Raw genomic sequence first — 22989 nt, forward strand, 5'->3', positions numbered from 1 at the left:
CTAGTCCTCTCTTCTAGTCCTTTGTTAACAAAACTTCTGGTGTCTGTGTTATTTCTTTTCCGCATTATATTTTGTTATATAATTGAAATATCAAAGGTTGATATGAAAGTTCTCATATGGCTAACCATTTGGTTAACTATTGTTGAAACAACAAATGTACATGTTTGGGTACGGTTACACAAACCTAAAACGTGCATTTGATTTGTGTGTAAGAAGCTAAGTTTTCAATCTAACAGTTGAAAGATATTAGCTTGAATCTAATCTGGTTTTCATCTAACGGTGAATATTGAATTCTTTGTTACCAAGCTAAAATTGATTGCAAACCCTGATTTGAAATACTATATAAGGGAGAACTCTAGCAACTGGGAAACCTAATCCCCACACCTTCTGTGTGATACTAGTTGTATAAGCTAGAGTCGATTCTCCTTTAACCTTAGGTTTCTTCGAGACCCTGTAGGTTAACGGCTTGAAGACTTCATTGGGATTGTGAAGCCAGACCGATACTACTTTCTCGTAGTTGTGTGATATGATCTTACTGTTTCTATCGTACGAGTACAATCATAAAGATTGGCTTGAGATTGATATCTCTGATATGCAAGATATAAAAATAATCACAAACATCTTCGTATCATCGTTTGTGATTCCACAATATCTTGTTTCGCTGCGTCGATTAAGATTATTATGAGGTGATTGATAATATTGAGTTGTTCTTCGGGAATATAAGTCTGGTTTATCAATTTTGGGAGACAAATTTATCTATTACCGTAGACTTTTCTGTGTGATACAGATTTGTTTATTAAAGTTTTTCAGTTTGGGTCGTAGCAACTCTTATTTGTGGGTGAGATCAGCTAAGGGAATCAAGTATGTAGCATCTTGCTGGGATCAGTGACGCATGAGCATAAATGTACCTTGGATCATTGTGAGATTGATTGGGGTTCAACTACAGTTCAAAACGAAGTTAGTTTGTAGTAGGTTAGTGTCTGTATCGGATTAATACAGTGTGTGTTCAATCTGGACTAGGTCCCGGGGGTTTTCTGCATTTGCGGTTTCCTCGTTAACAAAACTTCTGGTGTCTGTGTTATTTCTTTTCCGCATTATATTTTGTTATATAATTGAAATATCACAGGTTGTGCGTTAAATCGATCAATTGGAAAATCCAACCTTTGGTTGTTGATTAAAATTTATTGATACTTGAACATTGGTCTTTGGTACCGTTCAAGTGATTTCTCTTGTATTCAATTAGACTCGCAGATTTCTATTTGCTTGAGTAAGTATTGAATCGAGAAAGAGAGATATAACTCCTTGATATGTTTTTATTAAGATCGAGTCTGACTGTCTAGTTGATTCTCTTAAAAGTATATTGGAGTTAGCCCATACAGATTGCTAATTGATGTATTTTCAAAGTTGTTGTAGTAATATGATTCGTTCAAGACTTGTGAAAGCGGATTTTTAGATTTTTTTAATAAATAAAAATAACGAACTAAATTAAAAAGATGTTATGAAAATTATGGAGAGAATGGGGCTAGGATTCCACCATTGGTTGATATTAGTGATTTAATAAAACAATAATTATGCAACTCAACATTCAAATTGATTCTAATAGTATTTCGTAGACATGTAGATTTCCAAAAGAATAGATGTGAATCCAAGCATAGAATATCAAAACCCTAAAGCAAGCATATTCTATCAAGAGAAAATACACCTAACTAATCAAAATCATATAAACAATTTTTAGTTCAATGAAAAAATCATAATAGAGTTGTTGTAATTAATTAATAGAAATATATCACTTTTACCGAAACAACGGCTTCCTCCATAGCCTCAAGGATTGGGTTTATCTCATCCTGCTGTTGGAAACACGCTCAAAAGTTGATTTCATTTCTCAAAGTAGGTGTACAAATGATGAAATGGAGAAAATGATGAAAATTGGGTGTTTGCAACGTTTATAATTGTTGCAAAACACTGTTACAAGGAACGATAAAAAAGAACTGTTGTTGTTGTATCTCTGCGACCCTCGTGTGGCTGTCGTTGTCACTGTTGATAAACAACTTCCTCTGGTGGTCTTTTGTTCTTCGTGTTCTTGGTGCAACAACAAAAACAGAGTTCTGAAAACTCTTGATTCACGCCTCCTGAGATCTCCTCTCGACCCCAAAATCTTCGTCCCCTTTCTCTATGATCCCAACAATCTATTTATACTCCTCAGCCTCATTTAATCACGCCATAATTCTCAATATTCTTCATTGAACTCGGGAAGTAAAGAAAATATTCTGGGAATATTTTCTTCCCTGATTTAGCTTCTCACGCGTTTCTACATCTGCAAAATCTCCTTATTTATCTTTGTCAAGGTCCAAAGTGTTGCTCGAGTCATCAGACATGAGCAGAACACGTTTAAATTCTCCAAAACTCATGCAGTCCCGTGAACTGTTCCTCTCATGCACGTGCTGCCCTGTTTTCTTCTCACGGATTTTTCAGCCAAATTTGATCGAAACAAACACCCATACCAGCTCTGTTAAGACATATCACAACTACCCATGAAGTTTCAGCGATTGAATCGCACAAAAACTCCTCCAAAATCCGATCGAAAAATCTTCCAGTGAAGTGAATATTTTTCCCGCCATTTTTTATTTTTGAAATATTGAAGATGAAGTGCCCCTATCCTTTTCTGGGGTGCGAATAGCATATGGGTGTTGAGGACAAATTTGGGTGCTGAGGATGAATTTGGGCTACTCATAACCTTGGGTGTCCCTTAGCCAAATATGGGGTCCGTATAGCAAATGTCCTCCAGGGGTCCAAATAGCACTTTTTGAGCAACTTTTTCCACACAAGTGTATTTCTCCAAAAACACCTACACAAACATAAAAACACCATAATAAGTACAAAATCAAGCACTAGCAATAGAGACACTGAGGACAATTCAGACACAAAAATGTGTCTATCAAATACCCCCAAACTTATTATTTGCTAGTCCTCGAGCAAATCTAGTATAAAATGACTACACTTAGCACGTGAAGCAAGCCGTTAAACCACTAGATGGCCCTAGTGGCGGAGTGTTGTCTCCGGAGGGTTTACCAGAGGTGTACCCACAAAACCTTTACTCCAGACCCTAGCTATCTACGCAGAACCTTGGAAGGCACTAAAGAATCTCCTTGGTTGGCATACTCTCATTGACTACAGGAGGAAGTACCCTGATGCGAAATTCCAATTGTTGTACACGAGTTTGCACTCAGCATACTAAAATTCATATATAAGTGACAGAGATCTACTCAGATAGTTTTTGTACATCATAACCGGAGTCAACCAATCACATGGAAAGATTAAGAAGATGGATAAAGAGATGGTTAAAAGTGAACGATGTTTCCCATATCTGTCTGAAGGCCTCTGCCAAGGTGAACCTATCCTAATGGACTGAGATACCGGTCTGACTAATATCAACACAACTGGCATATACAAGGGGACCAGTGGTCGATAAACCTAACTCTAGGTCAACACAACTGGCATATACAAGGGCACCAGTGGTCGACTTTATTAAATTTATTCCGGTTGGTTTAATGGTCTGGTCTCTTTTTCTTTTTCTTTTTTTTGTTGTGTATCTCAATCACTCTATTCCACCCTAGCAAAGGTAACAACTTGAATCGTGTGCCCCACCAAATCATTTAAAAGAATAAAAATAAAATGATTAGGATTCAACGAGTGGCGAAATTACCATGTTTTTTTTTTAATTCTAACACCTGAGCTTTGTGCTTTTATGAATAGACTCTTTAGATGTTTCCATCTAATCAGATTGGTTCCTCAACTCCTACAACCAAGATGTTCCCATCCACTTAGATTGGTTAGTGCCAACCTTAATAAGAATGAATTTCTAGGCCCCGGAGTTTATTTGTTGCACTAAGAGCTAACAAAAATTTCTTCCCCACCCCCAAACTTAAATCTAACATTTTCCTCAATGTTCTAAAGATGAAATGAACAATAAGAAATTGTTACCACATGATGGATGGAAAAAGAAATAAGGAAGGATATTACCGTAAGAATGAGTACCTCCCAGGAAATGCTAAATTTAAAGTCTTTAGCTAGACATCAAATACCTCAAAAAGGATTTTCACCTTCCAAAGTCATATATCAACAGTCGAAACAATTGTTGGTCCATAAGACCAAATAGAGCTGACACCAGTATGAGACAACTGCACTGATTCAGAAAAATGAAAAGAAGGAGCACGTCCTCATCTAAGGTTTCTGTCAAGACAACTGGGTTTATCTGCGGTGCGTAATTGAACTTCATATGTGTGTCACGATAAATAGATTCATCCGAAAAACGGGCCTCTAATACCCGGGTTACCTCCTGGACAGTATCAGGAGGATCGGGTTGCGGAGTCTGAAAAGACTCAAGTAATATCTCATATGTACAAGGTTCGAGTCCCAAGTTAGGGAATCTAATTAGGGATAGATACAATCACAAGAACCATCACTACCCCCGAACTTAGGGTTCACAGACAAACCTCTAACTATTTCTTGAATTTCCGGATCTTAAGAGTCCTTAAAATACTCAAGAGATTCTTCTAGTTCTCTACCCCCAAACTTAGGGTCATCATTATTCTCAGAAAAACCTAAAACTATTGCCTGAATTTCTGGGTCCATAGAATCTTTAAAATACTCAAGAGCTTCTTCTAAAGATTGATCACATATCTGATCTAAGAGAATGGTTTCCTCAAAATCATCTAAAGAATCTACCAGTAAAGTGTCAAGCCAATTATCCTGAACTAAAGTGCTAATCATATTCACTTCTTCTAAATCATCGTTCTCAGAAGGTTGTCTAGTAACATTAAAGACATTTAGTTCATTGGTCATATTACCAAAGGATATGTTCATAAGCCCAGTCCTACAGTTTATGACAGCGTTAGCTGTGGCTAAAAATGGGCGACCTAAAATCACTGAGATTTGACGACTTGGGTCCTGAACAGGCTGGGTGTCTAGAACAACGAAATCCACAGGATAAATAAACTTATCAACCTCAATCAGAAAATCCTCTATGAAACCACGAGGGACTTTGACAAACCTATCCGCTAATTGTAGTGTCATTTTAGTCGGTTTCAACTTACCAAGACCTAGCTGGGTGTATACATGATACGGGAGTAAGTTAACACTAGCTCCTAAGTAAAGTAAAGCTTTATCGACCATGTGATTACCAATCGCACAACATATGGTGGGGCCTCCAGGATCCTTATACTTAGGGGATGTTTGGTTCAGAAGCATGAAACTTACCTGACCATCTAAAAAAGCTTTCTTATGGACATTAAGCTTACGCTTTCGTGTACAAAGATCTTTAAGGAACTTGGCATAAGCAGGCATCTTCCTAATTGCTTCTAATAGCGGAATGTTGATGTTCACCTGCTTAAATGTTTCCATTATCTCGTTGAAAGTCGACTCCTTCTTTGTTGGGGCTAACAAATGTGGATATGGGGCTCTGGGCACAAAGGTAGACCTATCAGGAATTTCTTGGGAATCCTTAGAGACTGTTTCAGTTTCCTCGTCTACAGGCTCCTCTTGGGAAGTAGAAGGTGGAACTACAGTATGTCCACTAGGCATGGCTACCTTATTTTCAACTGTTTTACCACTCCTAAGGGTTGTTATCGAGTTCACATGGTTTGATGATTTATCACCAGCTAAAGATATTTGATGGACTCCCCTAGGGTTTGGTTGTGGTTGACTAGGAAACTTTCCTTTTTCTCTCAATGTGTCATTTATCTGACTAACCTGGTTTTTCAACTCGGAAATAGACTGAGAGTTAGCTTGTACCATCTTTTTATTTTCATCTAATCCTTGTGCAACCGATTGTTGAAATTCTAAAGTGTTCCGAGTTAACAAGGCAAGAGACTCTTCTAAACTCATGATTTTCTTATCTGAAGGGATCTGAAACTGTGCCGGAGCTGAAGGATTCTTAGTATAGCCAAAACCCGGGGGAACCTGAGCATTACTAGACTGACCTTGATTCTGGCCCTTGGACCAAGAAAGGTTTGGATGGTTTCTCCATCCAGGGTTATAGGTTTCTGAAAATGGGTCAAACTTCTGTTGGTTATCAAACCTAGTGTTGTTATAAAGAGCATTGACTTGCTCTTCAACAACATGGCCTTCACAAAAAGGCTCATTTCTTCCACTACTACCACTAGAATGACCTAATTCTAAGGCTTCAAACCTTTTGGCTATAGCTGCTATTTTGGCATCTGACTCATAAGATCCTTCTACCCTATTAGCATTTCCTCTACTTAGACGAATTGTTTTCTGGGGTTCCCTACTATTTTCCCATTGTTGGGTCTTATCGACGATTTCATTCAAAAATGTCATCGCTTCATCAACAGTTTTATTCTCAAACCCACCTGTGCATAAGGACTCAACCATGGTTGTTGTTGAATAATCTAAACCCTCGTAGAGGATCTGAACTAACCTAACCTTCTCCAAACCATGATGAGGACATTGAGATATCAACTCATTGAACCTTTCTAAGTACCTATATAAATATTCTCCCTCTTGTTGGGCAAAAGTACATATTTATGTCCTAATAGATGATGTTTTATGCCTTGGGAAAAACTTATGTATAAAGGAAGAAGTAAGTTGGTCATAGGTTTCAATTGACTCAGAGTCCAAACTATACAACCAAGATTTGGCTTTATCTTTTAAGGAAAAGGGGAATAACCTAAGTTTCAATGCATCATAACTTAGGTTTTTAATTTTCTACAAACTTCTTCAAATTCCCTAACATGAAAATAGGGGTTCTCATTATCCTTCCCTAAAAACATTGGGAGCATCTGTAAAGTCTCAGGTTTCAGTTCATAATTTGCCTCGGTTTCATCTAACTTGATACAAGACGGACGAGAGGTCCTAGTTGGGTTTAGCAAAGCTTTCAAAGTTGTCATTTCTGGCACTACCAAAGGACTAGGAGTACTAGGGGTACTTTCCTCACGAAGAGACAGATTCTCAAAACTGAAGTTTCCAAAAACGGGGCTCTCAAAAGAAGAGTCTTCGATCTCCCCGCCTTCACAAGAAGAACTACTAGGTTTGTCACTAATCAAACGACCTAGAGTGTTTCTTTTCCAAACCCGTTTAAAAACTTGGGGCATACACTAGAAAAACAAAATTAAAAAGAAAAGTCCTAAAAAGGAAGGGATATTCTATGCAAACACAAACAAGGCTGACTCCACCACAGAAAAACCTACTGATTTCTAGCAAACAAAAAGCATGATGGATCCACTTAGATTGTTTCTAGAACAACTTCTAATCCTTCGAACGGGAATTCGTTACAATTTAAGCAAACCCCTCTGGAATCAATCCGAGTTAAAGTAAGTTGAATAGAGGCGAGGGAAGCTCAGTGGAGCTTTGATACCCAAGGCCTCACCGGTATTACAAGGCGGCGCAGTCACGCATTCAACTTACAGAAACTGTCAAGAACTTCGAAGTATGCTTAACAGAGTAACCAATATTTTTCGAATGACTTTCCTGTTAAGCTCGTTACCTTATTGGTCTCGTTCTAGTCAAAATTTTAGGCTTAGGTTCACGTTTGGTGTCGTTTTCCTAAGGCGGGCAAGAAGAGAACGGTGATGAAATACGAACCTTTATCTTGTATGGCCAGTCCTTGCCCTTTACTAGGAAATTAAAGCAGTCGTTTTCAAGTCCTCAACATATATGCATACGAAGGAATACAGTAACTCGCTGACATGGGATTCGCGAGTGTTTCGACAAACTTACCTCCCGTACCAGACGGGGGATGAACCTTTGTAGTCGACTCGGGCCACGACTCCTATGTCATGTACGAACCCGATGGGCCGAGATGATATCGTAATCACCGTCCTTCTCTGCAAATAGTTTATATTTACCCTTCCGTAGGGTTTAAAAATAATGTCCCAAAATTTAAAGTCCAAAGTCCAAAAATATAAAGTGCAAAGAAAAAGAAAGTCTAAAATATATAAAAATATAAAAATGTCTCTTTTTTTTCTGTCTTTTTTTTATTAAAAAAAAAATCTTCTTTCTTTCGCTCCTTTCGCTTTGCCTTTTACTCCAGTCTTTAAGTATTCACTAAAAGCTTTGGAAAAATTTTCTTTCGCTCCAAATTCCAAAATCTGAAAGAAAAAGACAAAAACCCAAAAACGTAAAGAAGAACAAATAAAAATAAAAACCTAAAAAAAAAATCTAACAACTCTAGCCTAAAGACAAGTCCGCGTCGGCGACGCCAAAAGTCTGATGTTTTTTCAAAGTTGTTGTAGTAATATGATTCGTTCAAGACTTGTGAAGGCGGATTTTTAGGTTTTTTAATAAATAAAAATAGCGAACTAAATTAAAAAGATGTTGTGAAAATTATGGAGAGAATGGGGCTAGGATTCCACCATTGGTTGATATTAGTGATTTAATAAAAAAATAATTATGCAACTCAACATTCAAATTGATTTTAATAGTATTGCCTAGACATGTAGATTTCCAAAAGAATAGATGTTAATCCAAGCATAGAATATCAAAACCCTAAAGCAAGCATATTCTATCAAGAGAAAATACACCTAACTAATCAAAATCATATAAACAATTTTTAGTTCAATGCAAAAATCATAATAGAGTTGTTGTAATTAACTAATAGAAATATATCACTTTTACCGAAACAACGACTTCCTCCATAGCCTCAAGGATTGGGTTTATCTCATCATGATGTTGGAAACATGCTCAAAAGTTGATTTCATTGCTAAAAGTAGCTGTACAAATGATGAAATGGAGAAAATGATGAAAATCGGGTGTTTGCAACGTTTATAATTGTTGCAAAACACTGTTACAAAGAACGATAAAAAAGAACTGTTGTTGTTGTATCTCTGCGACCTTCGTGTGGCTGTTGTTGTCAATGTTGATAAACTACTGCCTCTGGTGGTCTTTTGTTCTTCGTGTTCTTGGCGCAGCAGCAGAAACAGAGTTCTGAAAACTCTTGATTCACGCCTCCTGAGCTCTCCTCTCGACCCCAAACTCTCCGTCCCCTTTCTCTATGATCCCAGCAATCTATTTATACTCCTCAGCCTCATTTAATCACACCATAATTCTCAATATTCTTCATTGAACTCGGGCAGTAAAGAAAATATTCTGGGAATATTTTCTTCCCTGATTTAGCTTCTCACGCGTTTCTACATCTGCAAACTCTCCTTATTTATCTTTGTCAAGGTCCAAAGTGTTGCTCGAGTCATCAGACATGAGCAGAACACGTTTAAATTCTCCAAAACACATGTAATCCCGTGAAATGTTCCTCTCATGCACGTGCTGCCCTGTTTTCTTCTCACGGATTTTTCAGCCAAATTTGATCGAAACAAACACCCATACCAGCTCTGTTAAGACATATCACAAATACCCATGAAGTTTCAGCGATTGAATCGCACAAAAACTCCTCCAAAATCCGACCGAAAAATCTGCCAGTGAAGTGAATATTTTCCCGCCATTTTTTATTTTTGAAATGTTGAAGATGAAGTGCCCTATCCTTTTCTGGGGTGCGAATAGCAGATGGGTGCTGAGGACAAACTTGGGTGCTGAGGATGAATTTGGGCTACGCATAACCTTGGGTGTCCCTTAGCCAAATATGGGGTCCGTATAGCAAATGTCCTCCAGGGGTCCAAATAGCACTTTTTGAGCAACTTTTTCCACACAAGTGTATTTCTCCAAAAACACCTACACAAACATAAAAACACCATAATAAGTACAAAATCAAGCACTAGCAATAGAGACACTGAGGACAATTCAGACACAAAAATGTGTCTATCACTAATCAAAATATTGGGTGTGGTTGTTAGACCTCCCGCTTTTTCACTATTGATTTCCAGTCTCACATTGATCTACGATTAAAAAGGAAATCACATATAGGATTATCTGTGGGAGGAAAATTGGTTTAAAGTCTTCAATTGAGTTGAAAGTAACTCTTAGGTTGTAAAGGATATCAACTAAAAAAATCAATTGCGCGTAGTCATACTGGGATTAAGGAAGCTTAAGGAGCGCGACTGTAACTGAATTATTGTAAGGGTTTAATTCGGTCTCAACTACATTCCTGTTTGAAGTTTTTTGTAGTATGCTAGAATCTGTAACAGTTTAATACAATTTGTTGTTTAATCTGTACTAGGTCCCGAGTTTTTTTTTTTGCAATTACGATTTCCTCGTTAATAAAACTTCTGGTGTCTGTGTTATTTCTTTTCCGCATTATATTTTTTATCTTTATAATTGAAATATCACAGGTTGTACGTAAATAAATCAAAGTAGACATATCCATCTTTGTTTGTTAGATATGACTTGATTGATTCTTGGATGTTGATCTTTGGAATCGTTCAAGAACTCTTACACATAAATCAGGTTCACGGAATAATCTCTGTAAACTTTCTGATTGTGGGAGAAAGAGATAACTATGAATATTATTTTTTGATTGAGATTCATTAAGTTGAACTCTCGAAATAGTATTTAGGTTTTTTCCATACAAGTTGCCTAAGAAAAAGTTGGTGGTTTATTTTAATACTCCTGCGTTTTCAATTGGTATCAGAATGCAACACGTTTAAGAACTAATAAGTATGTGTTTGAAACTCTCTAAGAACATGTATTCACGTACAAACATGACTCCTAATGATTTTTATTACGCCAAGTGTTTGGGATTTACCTCAAAGGATAACACCTTAGTTGATTTTTCCGAATCCATAGGAGATAATCTTATGTTGCCAGTTTCTGATAATAATACTCCAAAGTATACAAATGGTTCCATATCAGAATCTAAATTGGATCTAACCAGAATCTTAAAAAAGGCTGCTGAGATTATTGATTTTCAAGCCTCCAAAATCAGAGAAGAAAAGGCTCAACATATTGATGAAGTTGAACAGTCTCCGGATAGAGAACGCAATCTCATTAACATGATGGAATCCTTCCCTAGTGATATCAAAAAACTTATTCAAGAAACTAACATATTCCGATAAAAGGTTAGTACACTTGAGGATATTGTCAAGGAAGATGAGATACGTGAGAAACATCTAATTGAGACTCATTCATCTGAAATGAACGAACTTCGTGTTGAAAAAGAAAAAGTCGAATATGATCTTCTCTCAGCTCGGGAACATAATAAACTCCTTAAAAAGGATAATTCTACACTTATGAGTAAGGAACCTTAAAAACATGACGTTGTCTTTGAACCTTCAATGATATTACCAGTATTAAAAATTTCGTCATAAGAAAGGATATGGTAAGAAACAATTACGTAGAAGACCAGTAAATACTATTAATAGATATCATGAACCGAAAAAGTTTTCTAAGAATCCACGAAGTTGTTCACAATGCGGTAAAGAAGGTCATCTTGTATTGAAGTGCTTCAGAAGGAAGAAAAAAAAAACTAAACTTAAAAGTTGCTCACTTTTGCAATTGAAGAAGTGAAAAATATATTAGCATCTTCAATCGATCTTAACTCCGTAGAGAATATGAAGACTTATGACAAGAAATCCTCTCGGAATCTGCATAATTCCAGATACCCTCACTCTATAACGCCTAACAACGCTCTTAGTATCAGATTATTTCTGATAAAGAGGATATGTCCAGGAATACCTCCAAGAGTTTGGTTCCTAGTAACTTTCAATTCTTAAGATGGATTTCAAGATGTACCAGACTTTTATACTTGAAAAACTCTTTTGGTAAGGAGCAGTCAAGTGTCTTTGATCAACACAAAAGAGGAGAGCTCATCAAATCTAATAAAGGAAATAAGATCAGAATCTTCTATGAGGAAACGTACTAGAAGAAAGGAGAGAAAAATAAATAAATCATCATATGAAAATCCTCAATGCATCATTTTGTGATATATCTAGTGATACTGTGTCTCACTGTGTTACGTAAGGGTATACAATTAGTCCTTGAAACTAACTTGAAAGTTACAAGGACTGCACTCATATCAATTTTTGTATGAAATGATGAGGTTGATCAAGTCTTATGTAGATAGTTTTACATCTATTTATTAAAAATGCAACATTTAATATTTTGGTTGAGCTTGTCTCCTTAATATTTTATTGATCTTCTGTCATTACCAAGGTATTAAAAGCGTAAAACGTTTTTCATTTTTAAGAAGCGATGCGTATGTCGAAGCGTGAAGCGTCGATTCATGGTCGATGTTTAAATCAAATATTTTCTTATAAATAAATTAGTTGTAACTAGTAATTATAAATTTAGAAAGATAATATCTATATAAATTTTATATAAGTCTAATTATTATCAAAAACAAAGCGTGTGGCACACTGGTTCAGCCTTCTCCAGGCGATTCCCCCTTAAAACATTCATATTTTTCTTTTAAAATCTTTTAAAATTAGACGGGAAAGGATTTGGCTAAGTCAAAAAGCATATCAAGTTAGGGAATCTAGCGCTTCATGCTATATTCGCTTCACATTGGCACTTCGGAGCGAAATGCTGAAATTTGAAGCGAAACGTACGCTCCGAAGCGTGAAGCGTATACTTTTAAAAACCATGGTCATTACCCTCTGGGAAATTGAGTTTTAATGGTTTATATGCTCTAAAAATGCATCCTTATGGAAATCATTATTGATTGTGCTAAGAATTCATTGTTGACACTTTTTTTTTGTCTATAAGGCATTTCATTCAAAGCTATGACTCAAAATGAGTCATTGTTACAAAAGGAGTGGAGCCATCTTATCTGGGAGTATGAGCATTCCCAAAATTATATCTATCTCCTGAATGAGTCTTGCTTGTCTCCCTTCACTATTTCCTGCATCATTTCTCAAAATTAAAGCAAAACTAGATAGAGTTGTGTCTGAAATCCAAGCCGCATCAACATTGATCTTTAGAGTATCTCTATATGGAGCTTTCCAGTTAGGAGTGGATTTCTTCTGTCGTACCTGCCTTGATTTAAAACAAATTCTTTTTCTTGTAGACCAAAAAACAACGTGTCTTTGTATTCTAGAGCTAGCCTATTAGCTAGTTTAGCTTTATCTTCAAAGACTCTATCACATCTCTCTTTCCAGATAAACCACATTTTGGTTAGAAGTAGATCAATATAAATATCTGATCTAGGTTTAGCAGTCCAGTTTTTACAAAGATCTAAGATTATGCTTGAGGTATTCAAGGATAAAAAAATTGGGTTAGGGGATGAGTTCCAAACTTCCTTAGCATAAGGGCAATGGAAAATAAGATGTTTAGTTGTTTCTAATTTTACTTTACACATAGTACAATGAGGTACCACATCTTGGGCTTTACCATAGTGTTTAACATTAGTAGGAAGTGCATTTTGTAAACATTTCCCTAAAAATAGCTTTCCAAAATGTTAAGTTTCCACAGAGATTTACAAAAAAAATTCAGGGATATGTAAACTTACAATGTCAAGACCAGTTTCATTCATTTTATCATACAAGGATTTGACTGTAAAGTCTCCTGATTTAGTCAATGTCCAACGGATTTGGTCTTTTCTAAGGTTTTGATCATCATATTTAAACAAATATATGAGGCTAATCTTTTTCACAGTATCAGTTGGGAACATAGAAGTTAGAAGAGAGAGATTCCATGAGGCAGTTTCTATGTCGATTAGGTCACACACCTACACTAAGTGACAATTACTAGTATTACAAAGATTATTGATTATATCTCCCAGCCCCAGAATCCATTTATCATTCCAAATATTAATCTCCTTACCATTATCTACTTCCCATATACTATACTTTTGAATTAGTTCTAATCCCTGCCTAATACCATTCCAAGTCCAAGAACACTTTTTATATCTAAAAGGAGATTTATTTCTAAAATACTTCAAACCCATTGTTTTTTCCCATAGAGCTTTAGGTTCTTTGACAAATCTCCACACAATTTTTGCTAACATTGTAAAATTAAACTTACGAGCATCTCTAAAACCTAAACCTCCTGTAAGAATCGGTTTACAAATATTTGGAAAGTCCTTTGGATAAAAGCATTTGCCTCTAGCATCTTTCCCCCACCAAAAATCTCTTTGTATACCATTTATTTTATTTTTTATTTTTTTGGCACTTAAGGAGATCAAATGCTATCTAAGTAAAAATAATGTTTAAAATTTTTGTAGCCCTTTGTACTTGGACTGGGTTCACGCGATCTGGTGAGCATACTAGTTGACGTACCTATCTAGGGAAAAGAAAGAAAAAGCCATCTATAAATAAGAACAAAAGATTTCTATTCGTTCAAAAACCGTGTGTTGACGGACAACTGGTTGAGTCCTATATTTTCTTAAAAGGTGGAAAACTCAAAAAGATCTCATGAAACTATTGGTGGGCCCGGGAAAGCGTATAAAATTGAGGCGAAATGAAACCGCGGGCCTACAGTAATACCGCAAGTGCACGGTCGTCAGTTGTAGCTCGTGCAAGTACGGGTCGATCCACATAGATTGGGTGTGTTTTGTAGTGTTTAGCTATTTTGGGCTCTAAATTGCTTTTGGGCTTCTAATTGTGCTTTGGGCTTAGTGGGTTTGTTTGGATTAACTGTGAACTTATGGGCTTTTCGGCTTTAGAGTTGCACTGGGCTTTGGGCTAACAGTGAACTGAACTTGGGCTCAACAGTTCAACTGTGAATTGGGCTCAGTGTCTTTTGATGTGAACTGGGCTTTGGATTCAGTCAAGGATCTGGGCCTTTGGTTTGAGATGGGCCTGTGGTCTTTCAACAATTTACAATGGGCTTTGAGCCTTAATGAAATGGGCTTCAGTTTGTACAAACAATGGACAGTGGGCTTAGAACTGAGCTTGGGCTTTTGGGATTGCTGTGAGCCAAGCTCAGTTGCAGCAGCAGCAGCAGTGGAAGGGAGGCAATGCAGCAATGCAATGGGCAAGTGCTCAAGTAGTGAAAGGGAGGCAGCTGCATTGGAATGAGACAGCTGCAGTAGCAAAGAAAAGAAAGCAGCAGCAGCAGTGGCAGCTAGGGGTGAACAAGGCAGCACAGCAACAGCAACAAGAACAGCATCCAACTAGAATGCAGTAGCAAGAACAAGGGGAACAAGAATTGCTGCCTTGCACAGCAGCAGCACTGCAAAGAGGAAGGAAAACAGCAGAACAAGCAATGCAGCAAAGAGGAAGGAAAAGGCAGCTGCAGCAACAGCAAAGGAAGCAAACAGCAGCAGCAACAGGGTTGCAGCAAGCCAAGGGAAGTAAACAGGGCAAAACAAGGCAATGAAGAAAATTAAACAAAACAATGACTAAACAGCAAAGAACTAAACAACAACAATCAGAGAATAGTGCAAGTGAACCAAGGCCTAAGCCAAGGGCAGGGGAGATGGTGAAACTGAAATGGTGACAATGCAAGGCCAAGGGAAGAATACAGGCATAAAAATAGAATGGGAAGAGAATTAGCTTGCTATGAGCACTAATTTCTCCTAATGCTCAATCAACACATTGCATCCTAAGCATACAAAAATGGAATGGCAAGATAATCGGCTTGCTCAACTGATGTGCTCCTAGCATTGACTGTCTTTTGACAGTACAATCAATCTTAAGCACAGTTTAGCACTGATTTCTTCCATTACTCAATCAATTCAGTGCTTCAAAGGCTTCTAGCCTAGCATTAACAGGAACATTAACAAAGGAACATTATCAAAGGAACTTATCAACACAATGCATCAAAACAAGCACATTAACAGGATCATCAACAGGATATGAAAACAAGCACATTAACAGGAACATAACAAACATTTAAACTACTAAACAGGGAATGTAAATTGCAAAACAAGAACCCTAAAAATTAACAGTGAAATTAAAATTGGAATTAAACTAAAAATTGAAATTAAACCTAATTGGTAACTTGGGCTAGCCCAAGAACACCCTCTACACATAATACATATCCCCTATTTATACCCAGGACACCCAATTAGGGTTTACAAACCAAATCCCTAAATTTCCCCCAAAAACAGTAAAACTAGGGTTTTAAATTCATCTCACCAATCATGATGAAAGTTGCTTCTGACTTCGACCCATGCTTCTTATTCGTATTCTCATGCTCCCCACGCCTCCAATTGCTCTCCTAACTCACCTAACTTACCAATTTTTCACACGTTAGGGTTTTGAGAAAAACGTGTATAAAAATGGGAAATTAGGTGGCTAGATAGGTTGTAATGATGGTAGTGGAGATGGGTTATGGCTCTTGGATGATTTGAGAGGAGATGGTGGTGGTTGAGGTGGTGGTTGAGCGGGGCAGGGTAAGGTGGCGGACATGGCAGGAGCAGAGCTCGACTGCTCGAAGGAGGAAGATAAGACTTGGGTAAGGTCTGTTTGGTTTGATGGGTATAGGGTTAGGTTGTTTGAGTGTGAGGCGGGCCCATCATATTTCGATGTTCAGCGAGACTAAGCCGTGAGATGTGGAGCTGGTAGGTAGATCGGACGGTGATGCGGAGGCAAGCGAGGAGCGACCGTCGGATGAAGGGATACAACGAAACGAACGGTGCTAGATTAGGTTAGGTGCTGTAGTGTAAGGCGGAGATATCAAACTTTGATGAACAGCAAGGGAGCAACCGTTGGATTCAACTACCATCTAATCTGAAGGCTTGGAATTTCAGCGTTGTGGTGCTTGGCAGAGACTTCAGATTTTGATGCTCTATGAAGGAGCGACCATCGGATGCTTCTGAGAACTGATCTGATGGCTGAGAACGGAGGCGTTTTTGTGTGTAGAAAATGAGGTTGTGCGCACCATTCTTCGCGGCTTCCTTGCGTGATTTCTCCCGGCTTTTCACTACTTTTCTGCTCTTTTCGCTCCGCAAGTCATCCAGACTTTATTTATTACCTAAAAATGCAAAATTAATTAATAAAAATATTTATTCTTGAAAACAATGAAAATACAGAATATGGGATAAAATGTAGAATTAATGCATAAAAGATGAGTTAAATGCCAACAAAAAGGGATAAATATATACATTATTTGGCACTCATCAAATACCCCCAAACCTGAATTTTACTTGTCCTCAAGTAAAACAAAACTAAGGAAATCCTAACTATACCACTGTCGCTGGTCTCTCGAATGCATTTAGCGTATGCACTAAGCCTTTTAAACCACTAAGTGTCCCTAGTGGACGAGTTGAAGTCTCGTGAAGGTTTGCTTAGAACGTACCTACAAAGTTCTAGGTCAAAATATAAGCTCAGATTCCATCAAATGTGACATGTGCAAAACAGTTTAAGCTCACAGCAAAATGGAGATGTCAATCTAGCTATCGAAGGCACAATCCTAGCACTGATAACAAAAAAAAAAAAACATGTGATAAGAGTGTAAAGTGTATCTACACATGTGTAAAGAAAGATCTGAAGTCATGACTACTAATCACCAAGAGATAGTTTCTCAGGCTAAGAACTGAGGTCGAAATCTAGCTAGCTGTCCGGACTTTACGAGAATTGTGAATGAGTTGGAGGTATTTCACAATTACTCGCGTTGTACATCAATGGCATACACCCTCCTTGCTTATTACAATGAAACAACAAAAGACTATTTACATGACTCTTATTTACATTTACTATTCTCTTTTATTTTTGGAACAAGAGATGATGGAATTGATAAATACTTGAATTTTTTTTTTTTTTTTTTTTTTTTTTTTTTTTTTTTTTTTTTTTTTTTTTTTTTTTTTTTTTTTTTTTTTTTTTTTTTTTTTTTTTTTTTTTTTTTTTTTTTTTTTTTTTTTTTTTTTTTTTTTTTTGAACAAGGAAACACTTTTGATACATAACAAGAAGAAACAAAAAATTACATGACACTTTGCAAGAGGTAGCCCTTTTTGATGCACCCAGTTAAATTCGATGGTTGTCTTTCTTAATGTAACCTCCACCTTCTATCCCAACCAACCAAAGAACAAGCTAGTCAAGTTTCGTTCAGTATTCTAAAGTGATTGGCAATCGTAACTTCCTATCAAACACCTTGAAGATCGAGGCCATACATGTATTGGTAGATCGTGCGCGTGCAAATTTCTTATCACTATGTGAATTGTGCTAGAATCAGGGTGCCTAAATATCTAGACTAAGACTCCTAATAATTACATATTTGCACAAGAGTCAACATTTCAAGGTAAATGAGCTCCATTTTTTTTATGATTTTTCATTTTTTAATTTTTTTTTTTTCAATTTTTTTTTTTTTTTTTTTTTTTTTTGGAATTTTTCAATTTTTTCAAAAGAAGAAGGAGTTCGTTTTCAATTATGGCAAATTATCATGGTATCTACTCTATACCCCCAAACCTAAACAATGTTTCAAAATATGGAAAGAATTAAAATGCAACATATGGAAAGGGACATGCTGAGTAGAGTAAAAGGAGAGAGAATACCCGATTTCGGCGAAAGCAGAATTAAAACTCCGTTATTCAAGGCAAAAATCCAACATATTTCAGCCGAGATCATATTGGATTAGCAAAATATATACAAAAGGAACAAAAAGGTTTTTAAAATTTATCTACTTGATTATATACAAAAATTCACCATACACTAACAATCTAAAGAGTTGAGGATCAACCCAAAAGACAAAGTGTAGACATTTCAACAGCTTCACACATATATAACAGGAAAGAAACGCAAGTGAAACTGTGAAACAAAATGAGCTACCCCCAAACCTGGATTTTACAGAAGATATAGTTTTGAAAACAAAATCGCGCAGTTTTGGGGGTTCATCATGCACAAGGTCTAGCTCGAAATGAACTGTGCTAGGGACGGGCAAACATGCAATTTCCAACTGTGGTTCCTCAAAGATATTATACTTAGAAGCAAAATAGTCCAAAAGGACTTGGGAAGCATACAGTTCCAATCCTAGATTAGGAATTTTCAGAAAAATTGGTTTTACAATATTGGTACAAACCAAATCTAGGTTGGGTGGAAGGCCAACAGATTGTGACTTAGGTAGAAGAATAGGCATATCATTATCAATCAAATCAAAATCTCCTAAATCATCTACACATGTCACATCATGCTCACAATCATCAATCAGTTTAGCAAGATCACAATCAGAGTCATCAACATCTTCAAAAAATTTATTCTCATGCATTGGCAAATCAGGAGAAATATCACAATGTGACCTAGGTAGAGAATCAGACACATCAAATATATTTTCATTCATATTAGTGTCTACAGAAGATTCAACTATTCCTATGTCATGCTCATCTTCACAGAATAATTGTACGAATCCCATGTCAATATCAAAATCATATGAATTACAATGAGTATTAGAAAGAACAACATTCATGAAGGTCGAGGGCGAGAAGCCATATGTTTTTGAACCAACAGGTTCCACAATATTTTCATGTTCTTCTAACATATCATCATAATCATCATAATCATCATCATGGTAGCATGCATATTGGTTCTCATTAACAGTGGTGGTGTCATTAGTCGATTCATGTTCCTCTAAATTAGGTTCATATTCAACATTATTTACATGAATGGGACTAGACACTTCATTAGGGACAACATACATTTCCTCATGAATTTCCTCCTTTTGTCGGTGAAGCAAAATCTGATCTAAATGTGCATGAATTCGTGATGTAGATCTATCATAGTCTTGCTTACAGAGTCTTAAAGCTTCTGTGGTGGAGTCTAAATTCATGGGAGTACAAAATTCTTCATGTTCAAATTGTGGTGAATGGTACATGTGTGCATGGTCATTAGGTTTACAAAATATTGATCGCAACCCTCAAAGGATTGATTATGGTCCCAATGACTACCATTCTCACAATTTATGGGCATTTCATACATTGGATTTTCTCTAGATTGCCTAAAATTATGCAAAATATGACAATTCTCAACAGGGTGGTCTAAACTACCACATGCGGGACATGCATAGATTTCAGGTTGCCTAAGAAAATTAGATGTGACAGATTCCTCATGTGATTGCATTTCTAAAGCTGTGATTCGAGCTTCTATTTGATCGATCAGTGATGATTGTGTGAGTGAGGCACTAGCAAAATGTTCATTTTCACGTTGCGATGAATGATGCATGTATGAATAGTCATTAGGGTTCATGTATTGCGGCTCGGGACTTTGAAAATGTCCATAATAATTCCTATGACTATTGACATCATGGTCCGTGGAAGGTTCATAACGTGGCACATTCCCATAAGCAAGTTCTCTAAGAGTTTTATTTCCATCCCCAGGAGCAGATCAAAATCCAGACATGATTGGCTCAAAAGCTAAGTAACTATGTTACAAAGCCCAAAATTTGGTTTTTTAAAGGGTTTGGATTTTTGGGAAAAATTTGGTTTTGGTGGGAGACATTTGAAAATTTGGTTTAAAAATGGGAGCAAAATTTGGTTTTAAAATTGGGAGCAAAAGAATTTTTTTTTTTTTTTTTTTTTTTAAAAGAAAAGAAAATAAAATTTGGTTTTTGAATGGGAGCAAGCCCACTGTTTGTTTTGCGTTTGCTTTGGCTCCGCTTGGTTGAAAACTTTTGGTGGAACTGAGTCCAAAATCTCGGCCTAGAATTTGGGTACTCGGCCCACTAACGAGTTCAACTAGCGTGATCAGTTACAAGCTCAGCTGGGTTTAAAAACCCAGAATACAAAATACAAGTCCAAATTAAACAAGCTCACAAAAATTAAATACAAGCCCACAAATTAAACAATCAAGCCCACAAATAAATTATTACAAACCCAACAGAAAATAAGAGAAGCCCAAAAATTGGCTTTAATATTACATGCCCACAATTAAAAAAATTGGAAGCCCACAATTCGGGTTCTCTTAAATGGGTTACCTTTTAAGCACAGCCCAGCTGCTCTGATATTGTTGCAAAAACCCAGTTGGGTTTTGGTTCTTTTCCTTGGTGGCGTCCCAGCAGAGGAAAAACAGGTTCAGAACAGCAGGTCCAACAGCAAATGAAGTGAAGCAGATGCAGATGCAAATGCTATGCAGTGAAATGCAAAATAGCTAAGAAAAACACAAGAAAAACACAGCACCAATCCCCGGCAACGGCGCCAAAAACTTGGTGGCGGCCGGGAGATGTTATATTTATGCAAAATGTCCCCGGCAACGGCGCCAAAAACTTGGTAGGCTTCTAAAAGGTCCTAAAAATTATCCCCGGCAACGGCGCCAAAAACTTGGTGGGCCCGGGAAAGCGTATAAAAATGAAGCGAAATGAAAACGCGGGCCTACAGTAATACCGCAAGTGCACGGTCGTCAGTTGTAGCTCGTGCAAGTACGGGTCGATCCACAGAGATTGGGTGTGTTTTGTAGTGTTTAGCTATTTTGGGCTCTAAATTGCTTTTGGGCTTCTAATTGTGCTTTGGGCTTAGTGGGTTTGTTTGGATTAACTGTGAACTTATGGGCTTTTCGGCTTTAGAGTTGCACTGGGCTTTGGGCTAACAGTGAACTGAACTTGGGCTCAACAGTTCAACTGTGAATTGGGCTCAGTGTCTTTTGATGTGAACTGGGCTTTGGATTCAGTCAAGGATCTGGGCCTTTGGTTTGAGCTGGGCCTGTGGTCTTTCAACAATTTACAATGGGCTTTGAGCCTTAATGAAATGGGCTTCAGTTTGTACAAACAATGGACAGTGGGCTTAGAACTGAGCTTGGGCTTTTGGGATTGCTGTGAGCCAAGCTCAGTTGCAGCAGCAGCAGCAGTGGAAGGGAGGCAATGCAGCAATGCAAAGGGCAAGTGCTCAAGTAGTGAAAGGGAGGCAGCTGCAGTGGAATGAGACAGCTGCAGTAGCAAAGAAAAGAAAGCAGCAGCAGCAGTGGCAGCTAGGGGTGAACAAGGCAGCACAGCAACAGCAACAAGAACAGCATCCAACTAGAATGCAGTAGCAAGAACAAGGGGAACAAGAATTGCTGCCTTGCACAGCAGCAGCACTGCAAAGAGGAAGGAAAACAGCAGAACAAGCAATGCAGCAAAGAGGAAGGAAAAGGCAGCTGCAGCAACAGCAAAGGAAGCAAACAGCAGCAGCAACAGGGTTGCAGCAAGCCAAGGGAAGTAAACAGGGCAAAACAAGGCAATGAAGAAAATTAAACAAAACAATGACTAAACAGCAAAGAACTAAACAACAACAATCAGAGAATAGTGCAAGTGAACCAAGGCCTAAGCCAAGGGCAGGGGAGATGGTGAAACTGAAATGGTGACAATGCAAGGCCAAGGGAAGAATACAGGCATACAAATAGAATGGGAAGAGAATTAGCTTGCTATGAGCACTAATTTCTCCTAATGCTCAATCAACACATTGCATCCTAAGCATACAAAAATGGAATGGCAAGATAATCAGCTTGCTCAACTGATTTCTTCCATTACTCAATCAATTCAGTGCTTCAAAGGCTTCTAGCCTAGCATTAACAGGAACATTAACAAAGGAACATTATCAAAGGAACTTATCAACACAATGCATCAAAACAAGCACATTAACAGGATCATCAACAGGATATGAAAACAAGCACATTAACAGGAACATAACAAACATTTAAACTACTAAACAGGGAATGTAAATTGCAAAACAAGAACCCTAAAAATTAACAGTGAAATTAAAATTGGAATTAAACTAAAAATTGAAATTAAACCTAATTGATAACTTGGCTAGTCCAAGAACACCCTCTACACATAATACATATCCCCTATTTATACCAGGACACCCAATTAGGGTTTACAAACCAAATCCCTAAATTTCCCCCAAAAACAGTAAAACTAGGGTTTTAAATTCATCTCACCAATCATGATGAAAGTTGCTTCTGACTTCGACCCATGCTTCTTATTCGTATTCTCATGCTCCCCACGCCTCCAATTGCTCTCCTAACTCACCTAACTTACCAATTTTTCACACGTTAGGGTTTTGAGAAAAACGTGTATAAAAATGGGAAATTAGGTGGCTAGATAGGTTGTAATGATGGTAGTGGAGATGGGTTATGGCTCTTGGATGATTTGAGAGGAGATGGTGGTGGTTGAGGTGGTGGTTGAGCGGGGCAGGGTAAGGTGGCGGACATGGCAGGAGCAGAGCTCGACTGCTCGAAGGAGGAAGATAAGACTTGGGTAAGGTCTGTTTGGTTTGATGGGTATAGGGTTAGGTTGTTTGAGTGT

This window comes from Papaver somniferum, chromosome 5 (assembly GCF_003573695.1).
Source record: "Papaver somniferum cultivar HN1 chromosome 5, ASM357369v1, whole genome shotgun sequence".
Classification (NCBI taxonomy): domain Eukaryota; kingdom Viridiplantae; phylum Streptophyta; class Magnoliopsida; order Ranunculales; family Papaveraceae; genus Papaver; species Papaver somniferum.